This window comes from Alligator sinensis, unplaced genomic scaffold, assembly GCF_000455745.1.
Source record: "Alligator sinensis unplaced genomic scaffold, ASM45574v1 scaffold682_1, whole genome shotgun sequence".
Taxonomy (NCBI): Eukaryota; Metazoa; Chordata; order Crocodylia; family Alligatoridae; genus Alligator; species Alligator sinensis.
The window spans coordinates 2,505,807-2,520,639 of NW_005842011.1; the positions used below are offsets into that span (position 1 = coordinate 2,505,807).

At 44.8% G+C, this 14,833-nt stretch overlaps 1 protein-coding gene across 1 annotated transcript in view; it reads right to left on the minus strand.

Annotated features, from left to right (window-relative positions):
- FNDC1 (fibronectin type III domain containing 1) overlaps positions 1–14,833 on the minus strand; it is a 125,395-nt gene that overhangs the window by 109,524 nt on the left and 1,038 nt on the right. The window lies entirely within an intron of this gene.

The following is a 14,833-nucleotide window of genomic DNA, read 5'->3' on the forward strand; positions in this document are numbered from 1 at the left end:
GGGAAAGAGAAAAACCCAACTGCACACACAGAAACACATACCAAAAAAACCAAAAAAACCCAGAGTTTTTCTTCCTGTGGTACTAATGGATAAAGGAATTCACATAAAGGGAGAAATGGCTACTTGTTTTATATTATTTCTTTTATGACAGCTCCTAAAGAATCCCAGTGATACCGAGTCAGGCCCTGCATAAACACAGCACAGGACTGGCTACGATAGTTCCTTTCCACACACAGAAGCATGACTACAAAGCGCTCCTTACCAAATTGCCCCTCCTCTGGACATGCCAACTACTGAATATGAGGTCTTCTGTCTCAAGGCCCTTAATCAGCACAAGCTTAGGCTTGCTTCATGTCTAGAACTTGATGCACATGGAGTGGGAGGGAATATGCAAAACATGCAATATCCTGGACATGGCTACAATTCATAAGCATTAATGATTTTTTTTTTTGTGAAGCAGAATTTCCTGAAGTACAGAGACTTCTTCAAGTATGAGGGGAACCCAAATAACCCAGAAAATCTTCCAGTCTCAAGTGTTGCCATCTCATTTCTTTTACCTTATTTTTATGAAACTGTTAAAAATACATGATTTTTATAGTGTAAGCAATTGAAAAACAAAGCTTCTGGAACTCCCTATTGCTGCATTGTGAAAAATCTTGCAAACCAGTTAATTTAATATATAGTCATGCTCTTGGTTTCCTTGGCTAAGTACACAAAGTCAAAAAGCCCAAAGCTGAATTGATTCAGTCTTTGCAGGCAAGTCTAAGCTATAGAGATTGAACCGATTAGAAAATAAACACACACACTTTTGATTCAGGAAATGCATGCACATATCTGTAGTGGCTCAAGCCAGAAGCCAGGGGGCACATCTGCCAGCCACTGCCAAAGGGGAGGGAAGACAGAAGCCCTCCAAAGACTTTTCCCCACTCCTGGATTGAGTGGAGGGGGCATGGCCAGGCCCCAAAAGGCAGCCCAAAATCTGGACTGGTCCTTCAACCATGACACCACATTGTAACAGAAGGCTTAGAGCCTTCCTGACTCTCATGGGATCTTCCACTGGAGAAAATAATCAGGCCCCAAATGAACTTGACTTACCCTATTGCAGAACAAATGATAATACTTCAAGAATAGACAGCTAAGTTCTCTCAAAACTGAGACAGCTTTTCAAAAGCTCTCAAGATACAAACATTGGTCCCAAGGCCCAACATTTCTTTAACTGAAATTCCACTATTTTTTATTATCTAAAATATATATGGACACACAGAACAAAGAGCTCCACTCCCCCTATGCAGGTAAGCCTTCCTCACGGAGTCCTCATGTCCACACATCTGAACTCTCAAACTTTCCCTTATGTTATTCTACACAGAGAGTGATCTGCATCCAGCAGAAAAAGACTCAAGATACTCCTCTGAGAACAGGGATACTCAGAGATCCTTTCTTATGCAGTAACCTTGCAGGGCACGAACCGTGATGCAATGCTGCTGTGCAGTAGTAACGAGCTACTGCTCAGTTGTAACAAGCTACTGCAAACTAGTAATAAGCTACTGCGAAGTCAGCATAAACACGAAGCCATGCAGGGATGCTACTGCGCAGTAATGCTGATTACTCCAGTCATTTAGTACTTGGGTATGCAATACTAAATGACTGCACAGTCAGTGTTTCATGTAGACGCAGACAGTTTCAAGTCCCACTCTTGTGCTGCCTTCAATGAATATGAATTCTCCCTCATTACAAGCCTAGGAAATGGAAGCTTGATGTACACCGTTTCTCCAATTATACAGTTAGTACAATAAAAGATAAAAAACCCTTGCCTGTCATACATTCCTGCGCCATCACGACTACAACAATACTGTGACCCTACTGCCAATGAACGGGTGTGAGAAAATGAGCTATACCGCCTTTCATTTCCCTCCCAGACATACAGGAATTCTAGTCCTGTATAGTCCTGGTGGAGACCGTGGAACCTGCCCTCTCTATGGAACTTTTTGGTTACACTGCTGCTTTCTAGATTTTCCATATTCTGACCATTAGTGGCAATGAAAGAACCTCTCACAATCATCAATACCTTCATTTCTGCTCTTACTGGCTCTCTTGCTCTAGGACAATAGTAACATGACAGTTTTCCAGCTCTTCCGGGAAATATTTAATTCACTAAAAGTTTCGTATTTCCTTCACTTTCTATTTTCATTTTCTGTTCCTATTACTCTGTATTTTATTTTCATCAACTATGGGTTCCCACCCATGAAACGTTGTTTAAAAAACAAGCACAATGCTTCATAGGATAACTATTTTACTTTTGGTATTTTATATTTTAGTGGGTTTTTTGGAGTGGGTTTTTGTGGCAAAGCTGTTACCTCTATGAAATTAACTGGAACGCTGAGAATACCATTTTTGGGGGTGTGGTGCCTCTAATATTTGGGTAAGGAATTCCTGTTAGAACAGCTGATTTGACAGAAGATGTGGAAGTGTATAATAATGTATTATTTGAGACATCTAGTGGTAGTAAATATGTATTACACAAGTGTCAAATTACTTGTTTATCAAATTAAAAAAATAATCTATGGCGCCAATCCTGACAAAACTTGCATATTTACTTTACACACTGTAAGCAGCAACTTCAAGGCAAGCACATGCTCATGTGTTTGCAGAATCAGACCCTGAATTAATACAGCAGTGAAGCTGCAGTTAAAAAAAAAAGAAATCAGAAAACGTCAGGAAATGCAAAAACTTGAGGTTCTAACAAAAGTATATCCTAAAATTATTTGGAGAACATTTTACAACATTAGCATTGCTATTTTAAACTACAGATTTAGCCAGGGAAACTGAAATACAAAACTTTTACAGGTCTCCATTTTAATACCATCATTTCAACCTTAAATTTTGTGTTTCCTAACTTTTTATAATTTTACCTACATGTTTAGGTTTTTTCACACCTAGCAATTTAGCTATGTCTTTATACCATGTCTAGCAAACTGGGCTGCCACCTGGCAAAGATGATCACACACTATCACATCAATTAACTCAACAATAAGGCAAACTAGTTAATAATAAATAAGAATGAATATAAATAGCCTGTGCTTGATATTGGTATTACAGTGGTCCCAGCTGGGCTTGAAATTCACATGACTGGTGTGAATGTGAATGTAAAGAATGGAGGATGAGTTTCTACTATAAATATTAACACTCTCCAAAACTATCCATAACCTCCTGGCCCCCATTACCAGCGTTCACCTAACTACCTACCAGCATTAGCCTAACAGCTCTTCTCTACATTACGGAAGTTTTAATATTTCCATGTTACAGGCAGAAAAACTGAGACACGGGAACTTGGATATCTGACCCAACAGAGACTAACTTCAATGGGACTACTCATGATAATACAGTTAAACCAATGCATACAGTTTGCAGAATAACGGTCCTAGTTTTTTGCACTAGTACACACGGGGTGTGTCTACATGGGACGCTTTACTGCACAGCAGACTAATCTACTGTACAATAAATCATCATCTACACATATGCACCATTTACTGCACAGTAAATTAGTCTACCGAGCAGTTAGCCACTACCTGTAAACACACGTAGTAAACTAATTGTGCAGTAGATACTGCATAGTAACGCATATGTAGATGCTGACTGGGAGCAAATTTGCTCCTTGTCAGCCCCAGCACCAGAGGGCCAGAGAGAACTCCCCTGGTCCTGGTGTTTCTCAGGTCTTGGCTCCCGCCAGGAGCTGAGCAGCACCGGAACAAGGTAGCTCTCTGCCCCCTCCTGTCCCAGTGCTGCTCAGCTCCCGGCTCCCTACAGGAGCCGGGAGCTAAGCAGCGCCAGAACTGAGGAGCTCTCTGTTTCCCTGCCCAGCCAGGAGCTGACAGAGAACTGTTCTGCTTCTGGGGCAACTCCCTGACAGCCCCTGGGGAGCATGGAGATCCTGCTGGCTGCTGCAGGGGGCCAAAGCAGGGTAGGAGCAGCTCCCATTGGGAACAGATTTGCTCCCAAGACGGAACACAGGTAGATGTGCTCCAAGGGAAGGCTTACTGCACAGTAAGCCTTTATAGCATTAATAGCACGTGTAGAAACACCCACAGACAGTTTATGGAAGTGGCAGGATTTCTACACGTCTGCTCTTCCTGAGTCAGACATTATATATAAACCCCAAAAGCATTCTTCCTCATTAGTGAAACTGAACTCACGGCCTTGGATCAAACAGGGACAAATGTGTATTATGATGTCAAAGAAAAAAAGCCTCAATGTTGTTCTATTAAAAAGTCTTCCCATATGTTACTAAGCACCTCAAAAGTGATTTCAATCACATCCTTTTGTTTTGGAAAGTCTGAGGCAAGAGAAAACACTGAGTTATGTTTTCTCAGTGATTAGACAACATGACTTTGCAAACATAAATATATTTATGAAAAGGCCAAACAAAATAGAAGCTAAAATTATTAAAGTTACGTAAAACCTCTTTTGTTAAAAAAAATGAGGCCTTCATTTTGATCCTAAATAACTTTGTAATGCCCCTTTTAAGCCAAGTTCTGTTTTGCCATCAACTAGTTTTGGAACTAATGTAAGTACACCAAATTCCATTACTTCATTTCACTGAATTGCCTTTTAGGGACATTTTATGAAAATGGGATGAAAGAACTTCATATAAAGAGAAATGATTGGATTGCTAATATTCCAAAGGAAAAGAGCTCATAGACTATTAGCAGATTGCCATTTATTAGCATAATATGTATGCTGCTTACAAGTTTAGCACATCACGTTTCCCTTCAACAAACTTGCTTATTTCTGGTGGGAATTTCTGCACACTTCTAAGATGCATTTCGCAATGAAAAATAAGTTCTTAAAACACTGCTATAGTTGCAACAACTCAAAAACATACAGGTAGGGCCTTGATGAAAAGTCAGCGAAGCTAATGTAAAGCGATCTTTAGGTTAGGCCCGTAGTAGGTAGCTTGACAAATTGGTTATAGACTTTATGGTACCTTTGATTGCAGTATTTTCATACCTTGCATATCTTCTAAAACCCCATTAGAAAGGGAAGGAGTACTCACTCTATTTTAAAAATGGGGAAGTACAAGATCAAAAAGGTTAAGCATTTTTCTCCAGTGTCACTCTGGAAGCTTGTGTGAGAGCCATGATTCAGTTCAGCTCTTCTAACTCCCAGCTCAGAGCCTTAATGATAGAAGGACCTTTGTTATCAGTCAAATATGCATACTAAAAAACGCACACACACATATTTTAAAACTATGCTAATGTCTCAGTCAAATAAGCCAGACCCAGGGTTATTTCTATCACAGTCAGTATCTCTGGATTTATTTGCACTTTAACTATAGAGAGATGCCAAACAGATGATACGACAGTTAGGGAGCCAGATGCAAAACTGAATGGAGAAGGTCGCAATGAACTAGCAGAAAGATGTCCAAAGACCACATCATAAAAAGGTGCTGGGTGCTTTCTGCCAGATCCTGAGAGCTCCCTACTTCCAATTCCTACAGCCTTCTATGGTGTGGCGCGCACACACACACACACACACACACACACACACACACACACACACACACTCACTCTCTCTCTCTCTCTCTCTTACATAGTTGAAGTTGGTCCAGCTTTCAGAGATGAAGAAAGGGAGGAACATGCAGGCTCTGTAAGAGTACGGTGCTGCTTCTCATCTAGGACCAGATTCCAGTGGGGGCTGCTTATATTCAGGTTAAATGAGGGTACTGGAATCTGGCCCTCATTTAGCACTTTTTGTACACTGGATGCTGCTCTTGCAATTCAAAGATAGACTGAAGAGCACAGTGGCAACATCTCAGGGTACCTGAAAGTATCCATCTTGTTTATACTGGTTAACTAGAGGATCAGAATTTTTCTGTCTCCCTCCTCTTCCCAAAATGAACAACTCTGTGGAACCAACATGAATTCACACAAAGCGTTTGTGTTGTTAAACATGCATTTCTCCCCGCCAAAAAAGTTTTTTGTTTGATAATGTCACCCACCTGTACAGCACTGCAAACATGATATTAGGTAAATGCATGCCAAACTACCTCTCATTCTTATGACAACAAACCTATATAATTAAGAACCTCCAATTCCTTCAGGAAACTTTTGAAAAACGATCCGTTTAATTACAGAAGAACACAAGCTCCAAGGTGGGCTGCTGACCAATAGAATGAGGATAATTTTGAGATGCCCATAAGACTTACAAAGTTTTGGTCAAACAGCTTTACTGGAACAATGAAATAGGACCAAGCTTCATAATCTTTAAAGGGTAATTTACTTTGTTTTAGGAAGCACTGGGGTTTGCTGATCAGATTTCTAGTCAAAGACGAACAATTTAAAATACATACTTCTCCAGACCACATTCTAATATGTACTTACGTGTGTTTGGATGTACCTTTTAGCTTTTTTTCTCCAAGTGATTAGTGCAGGGGCTTCCTTAGAACACAATTTAAGCATACTGCATACTTTAATAAACAAACACTTTTCAAATAGAAATACAGTCCATTTATATTATACCCACAGCAATGAGCTATGACAGTGGGGGCCAACCTTTCCAACAGGTGTACCACAAATTACTCTCCAGGGCTAGGGACAGAAATCCCAAATAAACCGGTTTAAGTAATCAGACACTGGTTTAAACCCATAACAGAACAGAAGTTAAGGGCACATAAGCCAGTTTCAAAATGGCTGAAACTGGTTTCAGATACTACATTCAACCAAGTTTATCAGAATTAATTTGGGTCAAATCAGTTTATGATTTGTCCCAGACCCCTTCCTGGTTTAAGTTAAATCAGAGTCCCCTAGCATCCCAGCAGGTTTTCCAGCTCTGGGCTGGGCTGGGCTGTACTGTCTGCTCCAGCAGATACGGGTTGGGGGGGAAGGCAGGGACTGCCTCCCCACAGGCAAACCCCAGCTGGGGGCTGGGGCCAGGGAAGGAGTTAAACCCCTTCTTCCCCCAAGTACAGAGCTGCCCTGCCCTGCTAAACTTACTGAAACTTAGTGCTGGCTGCAACTGTGAACTACAAATCCCAGAGGCACCAAGAAGAGGAAATGATAAGCAACCCTATAGAGTCCTGCTGCTGTGATACTGGACTGCAAATCCCAGAGACCTTGGGGGCAGCAGGAAGAGGAAGTGAACACACAGCCCATGCTGGCTACATGGCAGAAAGCCATACTCTAGCACCCCTCAGCTTCTGGCCTAAGCTACTGCAGGCATGTGACTGCATTTCCTGAATCAAAACTAACCTGCAAATACATTCATTTCCTGAATTAAACTCATTTCCTGAATTAAACTAACCTGCAAATACTGAATTGATTCAGCCTCAGGTTTTTTGACTATCTGTATTTAGCCCAGGAGTGCTACTCCAATCTCCTTCCCCTGCCCATACTGCTGCTCTGCTTTCCACTTCCTGCTTTCCTGCGCTCCCTGCCTGGTTGGCTGCTCTGCTTTTTGCTTCCTGCCCTATCTGCTACTATGCTGCCTGTCCCCTCCATGATTTCCTGTGTGCCACATCCAGAGGCTACCCGTGCCACTCATGGCCTGGCCACCCCTAAACTATGATGTCCCAAACAGAGCTTCACGGTTTTGTGTGTATAATGAACAGAAGTTAGCAAGCACTTTCCTAAAGACAAAGATCCTACCTTTGTTCAGATTCTTTAGCAACAAATGCCTCGATTCAGCAAGAAATGTAAACACATATGGCTAGTTTTTTAAATTTCAGTACAGTTACTCACATGCTTAAGTAACTTGTTAAGAAAGGGAAGGTGAAACAGAAAATAAAATTTAGAAAAACTGTGGGTGGAATTAGTCTGCTACAAAGGGTTCCCAATTCTGATTTTATAAGTCTCACAAAATTTGGAGTTTTTCTTTAAGTCCCTATTCATGGGGTCAAGTGATTACAAAACAGTCTCAGTTTTCAATTATTTTCAAAAGTATAGTCTCTAGGGCTAGGGATAGACATTCAAAAAACCCGAGCCTGAACTGAGTCAATCTTTGCAGGTTAGTCTAACCTACATAGACTGAACCGATTTGCACAGTGGAAAGAGACACGCCCAGCTGGGGTCTGCCCGGCTTTCCCCCCTGCTCCCAGCTCGCACAGTGGAGTGGCCTCACCAGAGCTGGCCGGCATGGCCCTGCCATCTGCCTAGGGCTGCAGAGCTGAGCCAGGCTGGCCCGCAGGCGCTGCTGAGGGTAGATGCACAGGACCTGGCCCAGGTTCAGCCATGGAGGCTGGGCCCTTGGCTCAGACTGCAGGGCACAGGCAGTGGCTGGCCAAGCAGTGGGCTGCTTGTGCCAGCTTGGAAGCGCTGGCAGGCCTAGAGCCCAGGAGCCACCCGCCACAGGGGCTCACAGCCCCCGCAGCAACCCTGTCCTGTGCAGCACCTTCTGGCTGCACCACCAATGTGCAGCTCTGGGTGGGCAGGTGAAAGCTTTAGCCCTGTGGCTTCTGCCCAGCACATGGAGCTCTGGATCCCGCTCCAGCTGCTCTCCACCCACCCCTCGCCTGTCCACAGGGGATGCTTATAGTGCTGGGTGGGTGGAATGGGTGAAAGACAGCCAGAGCTGGAGCCAAAGCTCCAGGCACTGGGCAGAAGCTCCTGGGCTAAAGCTTCCACCCACCCAGTGTTGCACTGCACTGTGGAGCAGGAGCAGGAGCTGCAGCTGCAGGTGAGGGGAGCAGAACAGCCCTGCCCTGTCCACAGCTTCCCCTTGCCTCCAGCAGCTCCTCCACCTCCCCCTGCCCTTGCTGTACCACTCCGAGCAGCAAGAGATGCAGGGGTCACTTCAGCCCAGAGCATGGAGCTCTAGCTCCAGCTGCCTTCTTCCACCTGCCCAGTGTGATAAGCAGCCCCGACAGGGGGAGCAGGTGGAAAGCAGCTGGAGCCAGAGCCGGATCTCCATGCTCTGAGCAGAAGCTGCCAGGCTAAAGCTACCCCCTCTCCCCATCTTATTGCCCAAAGCGGCACGGCAGGGGCAGCAGTGGAAGGGGGTGGGAGAGGAGCCGCTGGATGTGAGGGAAAGCTGTGTGCTGGCTGGGCCTGGCAGGGCTGTTCTGCTCCCCTCACCTCCAGCTGTGGCTCCTGCTCCTACCCCACTGCGCAGCACAAGTCTGGGCAGGTGGAAGCTTTAGTCTGGCAGCTTCTGCCCAGTGCCTAGAACTCTGGCTCCAGGTCCAGGTCCCTTCTGCCTGCTCTGCTCGCCCAGTGTGATGAGCAGCCCTTGCAGGGGAGTGGGTGCAAAGCAGCTGGAGCTAGACCCAAAGCTCTATGCGCTGGGGAGAAGCTGCAGGGCTAAAGCTTCTACCCACCCACCCAAAGCTGCACAATGGCTGCAGCAGCAGCTGGAGGTGAGGGAGGCAGAAGACACACAGCCTATGGTGGGGCTGCAGCTGGTGGGTGCTACACAGGATAGGCATACAGGGACTGCAAGCCCCCACAGCAGGTGGCTCCTGGGCTCCAGGCCCGCCAGCATCTCTGAGCCAGCCCAGGCAGCCATGGACACAATGAACTCATCCTACACAGCCAGTCCGGCTGCCCAGGTGCCCGTCCACAGCTGCCGTGGTTTCGTCTCTGCACCGCTACCTGGCCACCCACTGCCCATTCATGCCAGGCTGGGCTGTCACGGAGCTACAGCTGGCTGTGAAGGGCCCTGCCCCCACAGCCCAGGCCAGGCTGACCCCTCTGCACCCACCCCCAGCAGCACCTGCAGGCTGGCCCAGCTCAGCCCCAAGCCAAGAGCCCTGCGGCCCAGCCCAGGTAGCCCTTGTGTGTCTGCCCTCAGCAGTGCATGTTGGCCAGCCTAGCTCAGCCCCGCTACCGCATCCCTGAGGCAGGAAGATGGCCGTGCCATGGCATCCAGCTCTGTCCATGCCTCTACCCCTGCCGCTGGAGTGGGGAAGGGGGAGAATGCCTGATGAGCTGCTATACCCCAGCCAGGCAGGCCTCAGCTGCGGTCCCTCAGCGGGAGAGGGGAGGGGGGAATAAAACTTTTCTCTGCTCCCTTTGCCTCAAAGGGCCATGCCAGCTGCTATCTGGCCACATCCCCACCCACCCAGAGGGGCAGGGCTAGCAGAGGATGCTGGGGTACTCTGGTTTAACTTAAACCAGGAAGGGGTCTGGGACACAAGTTCCATAAACCCGTTTGACCCAAATCCATTAAGTCTGATACTATGTTCAACTAGGTTTATCTTAAATCAGTTTGGGCCATTTTGAAACTGGTTTATGTGCAATGAACTTATGTTCTGTTACAGGTCTAAACCAGTTTCTGATCACTTAAACCGGTTTCTGTGTAACTTCTGTTTTTAGCCTAGATCTCCTGGGTGGGGAGAAAATCTTGAACTCTTAAAGGCTTAAAAATCATAAGGCAAATCAGGAAAACTCAACATTTGGTATTTTAAGCATTACAGGAATTTTAAGCCACTCTTTCTTTTTGTGGGCTATGACTCATAATTCTCAGACACCAAACCACCAGCACAGGACTCAGGATCTTATTCTACCCACCAGATACCTAAGGGGTCTTAGGTGCTTAAGGGTGATCCTATTTCACCCTGTTTGAGTCTCTGGAAACCAATTAACGCATCTACTTTTGTAACATCCTTCAAGATTAAGTCACCAGAAGGAGGAAGACCCGCCATCGCTGGTATTAGCAGTTTTTCAGCAGAGTGGAATAGGTTCACACTGTTTTCACACTGTTCACAGCAATTTTCCAGCAGAGTGGAATAGGTTCACACTGAAGCACGTCTGTGATGAAATATGATCTGGCTCAAATGTTTTTTCAGCCTGTATGAGCAAGTAGTTAAGTACAATGCAGCAAGCACATGGTCAGTAGTTCAGCTTTCTAAATAAATTTAATCTAAGGGAATTAAATTGACTCCTCATAAAGTAAGGCCTTAAAAATCTAGATCTCACTTCTTAGAAAGCTCAGTTAGTCATCTAAGTGCCTCATGTAACTGAAGTAAAAAAGTTCCACAGCAGCAAGAGAGGTATCTAGGAATGTGGGGACCACAAATTAAGCTATGTGCCACAAATTAAACTATGTAACCTCCTTAAGTGCCTTTCTGATCCTCTTCCCCTGCCTGATCTGATGCTCTGCTTTATGGTCCCTGCCCTATCTGCCACTGTGCTGCTTGCTCCCGCTAATATCTGCTGCATGCCACACACAAAGGCTGCCTGTGCCAGGTATGGCATGCATGCCTCAGGCTGGCCACGCCTGATCTAAGATATAATTAAAGAATATGAAAAGAGGTGAAAGCTATAACTTTGAAGACCTTCAGAAGCCAAAAAAAAATAACCCTCTCCCCAAAAACCTTGTCAGCATATTCTATATTTAGTCTTGGAGGTCTGAAAGGACAGGACTGTTCCAAGACACAGAAACTGGAGGATCTATCTCCCTTGTGAATAAAAAAAGCAACCTTACTCTCAAGTTAATAACATTTAACTCTTAACAGCACTGGGAAGTACTTTAGTACATTTGTCCAGCTGCGCAGCCCATCACAGTTACTGTTGCTTTGCACTGTTTTTTTCACCTGCAGGTTCCTTCATACAGAGAGAAAGGGTAATAGAGCTGCTCTCACTGCTGTACATTGAAGCCTTTGACAACTAACTGCTGAAGTGCTGCGAGCGCCCTCTGAAGGCTGTCAGAAAAAAAATAAGAATAAGGTTCATTCCCTCCTGCAATATTGGGGAGAGAAATGTGGGACTGAGTTTCCTGAGATAAAGACAAATCAACTATCTAAATGGTTCACAGAAAAAAAGTGAATAATGTGCATAGCGCTGATCTCTAGGAAGCAAAAATGAGTGTCAGATGTCCCCTCACTAAAAATCAGATGAGAAACAAATGGTAAATAAAGTGTTGGTGTGTGAAGCGGTCATGACCCATCTAATTGGAAACAGATCACAGTAGTAGACACAGGTACAGTTGAAGGAAAAAAAATAACATCTTTGTTTTATGAAAACACAGACAATCTGGAGCACTGGCAGCAACTGGATCCTGATGTTTAAAAAGAAATCAAAAGAAAAGCTTCATGATTCCACCTGTAGTGATCACGTGAATGGTGGGCTTTCACAGCAGGCAACATTTGAGAAACGGTAGCACAGCCAGGTGAAATATTTTTAACTTACCAAACACTAGTTCAGACCAGTAGTCCTTATTTAGGTAAAGAAGCTTGTCTGAGTAGAGACTGCTGACATGCAGGGTAAATTAGCCCAGGTTGAGTTCTATGTTGCCATACCTAGAGGGCATCTGAACCAACTTAAGTGTCCCTACAATCCTACCTCACATTGCAGCTCACAAGGTAGACATGTCCCTTTCAACCTGGGTTTATACTTGCTTCCAATCTGGGATCACTTGCACCTCCGGGTGGGAGAGATGCACTAGTGCAGCAATTTCCAACCTTTTTGGATGGGCAGTCCCACTTTGAGGCTCAGAAGCGCCCTTTCAGTGTGAGCTCAAGTTTGAGAACTAATGGGTTAGAGACCACTTTGCACTGAGGCTGCTGCTGCGAACACGGAGGTAGCTGTGCTCATGCTATGACAGTTCCACAATTCCCCAAGTCCATCCATTCTGACCTTCCTACTTATTAACTTCCCACTCACCACCCGTGTAAGAGAAGGTGCCTCTAGAGTGATACCTATCTGGCCAACATTTAATCCTTCACTCAACCTGCTCAGCTCAATTCAACCAAAAATGTCCCAGCATGCCGCTAGCTGGCCAGAGGGAAACACCAAGTGTCCTGGTGTGAGCAGAACAAGTATCATGACTTTGGGAGATGCAAATTCTGCACTGGTATAAAACCATCTCAAAGAGCCTGATGGAAGCAAGGAGCAAACACAATACACAGCACATTAAAACCCCCAAAACTCCAACAACCAGACAAATTATGACAACCACAAGTGCAGCAACCACCTGTCTACCAGCCTTTTATATGAGAAGTTTGACTGGATATTCCCTACTGCTGCAAGCAGAGGCACACACAACATTGTAAAAGCAGTTTAATTAGTGACTAATTATCGATAGGTAGCCATGTGTAATTTTTCATATTTTGCATACCATGTCACAACACAATAAAGAATGACTTTTGACAGGTGTAATGAAGAAAAAATATACAGTACAAAAACCCTGAGTAAAAATTATAGGCAATCTGGCTTGTTATGAGAGAACTGTGTGATTATTATACAGGTAGGAGGAGAAGTCAGGAAGTTGTATCCAAAGCTTAACATCCCACACAAGCAATGGCACAAATACTGATATGTGTACTATGCACTTCCATCGAAACACATTCCCTCATCATAGCATCATATTTTCCTCAGTTTCGACAGTCTGTGAAGCAAGAATGTGGGTACGGAAAGCACCTTTTATTTGCCCTGTTCACCTGGATCCTGCCCCAATTACAACAGGTGTACTTTCTGTTTCTTGTACCTAGCCTACACATCAGTGGTGTCTGGAGCTTATTCCAGGAAAAAAATTGCACCCTTTTCCTGACAGACGTTGTGTGGGGTACAGCATGGTACAACAACTCACAGCATCAGGCACACTAGCATCCAAACATTTTTGTGCAGAGAGCCACATTGCCTTCCAAATGCATTCTTGTGCAATTATTGAGTGTGCAATTAAACCTTCTTCTTCCAGGTGCTCTATGCGCAGGGTAGATTTGTTAGTTATGGCATGAGAAGAATAAGCAGGGTTCTCAAAAACAGTGGGAAGAGATATCCCATTAATATCCATATTTGGTGTGAACAGGTACCTGTTTGTCAAGACAAGCAAATACTACATATCCTCAATACGTTTGAGTCATGCACCTTGACTGTACAACCCACAATGACATTCAATCAAGACTGCAAAAATGATGGTGTACTATCCTTTGTAGTGGACATATTAAGTAGATCAAGTAGATCCATCAATAGCCCCCAACATTTGAGAAGCCCATTTTCTGAAAGCCAGCTATTATTTTAAGTATCCTGTTTATTTCTACTACCCTACATTATGAATTGTTTCACAAACCTCCACAATATCAACAGGCGGCATGCCAAAGCCAAAATGACCCATCACAGATTCATAGCAGTCTGAGGCAGTCAACTTCCAGGCACTAATAGCAGCCCACTTGGACTGGTGGGGCTTTCTTCATTTACATATCTTAATACTACGATGTCAGAGCAAGCTTCTGGTCCAGCCCATGAAGATCTGTTTCCTCTTTCAGGAATTCTGGAGCCCCGATTGTCACATAGACCTGAGATTGCCAATGTCATCCCACTACACTGAGCTAGTTCTGCAGCGGAAGCATCTGTTTCCTTATGGGGCATCCATGACGGCATCAATGAACAGGCATCTTGGCTTTGCCAATGCATCCACCAGCACAAAGTTCTCTCTGAAATCGACTGCAACTTTCCAAGAACGAGAAATTGCTGCTATAAACATCCTCTGCTGTTTATATTCTCTCTGTATCCTGCTGTGACAACAGCGAAGCTCTGAGCAGGAACAGTTCATCCACCAGTGCTGAATCTATGGCTTGATAATGACTGGAATAGAGAGAAGCAAGGAGCACGCATGACTGCTCCGCTGCTGCTAGTTTGATGGGCCAAGGACACATCCACGCAGGTTGTTCAGGGGTCCAAAAAAACACCATGAACCAGTGTAGAGAGCCACTCAAGTTTGCGAAGCGCTAAGTAGAGACACCCCAGAAATCCTTGCACCAAACCTGAGAAGTGACAGCACCGACAGAACTACAAGAATATAAGCTGTGCACCCTGCTGACTTTCCAGTGTCATTCAAGAATGGGAAGGTCATGAAGGTCAACTCTCTGTGACAGGGAAGCATACTCTTAAAAGACTAGGAAGAG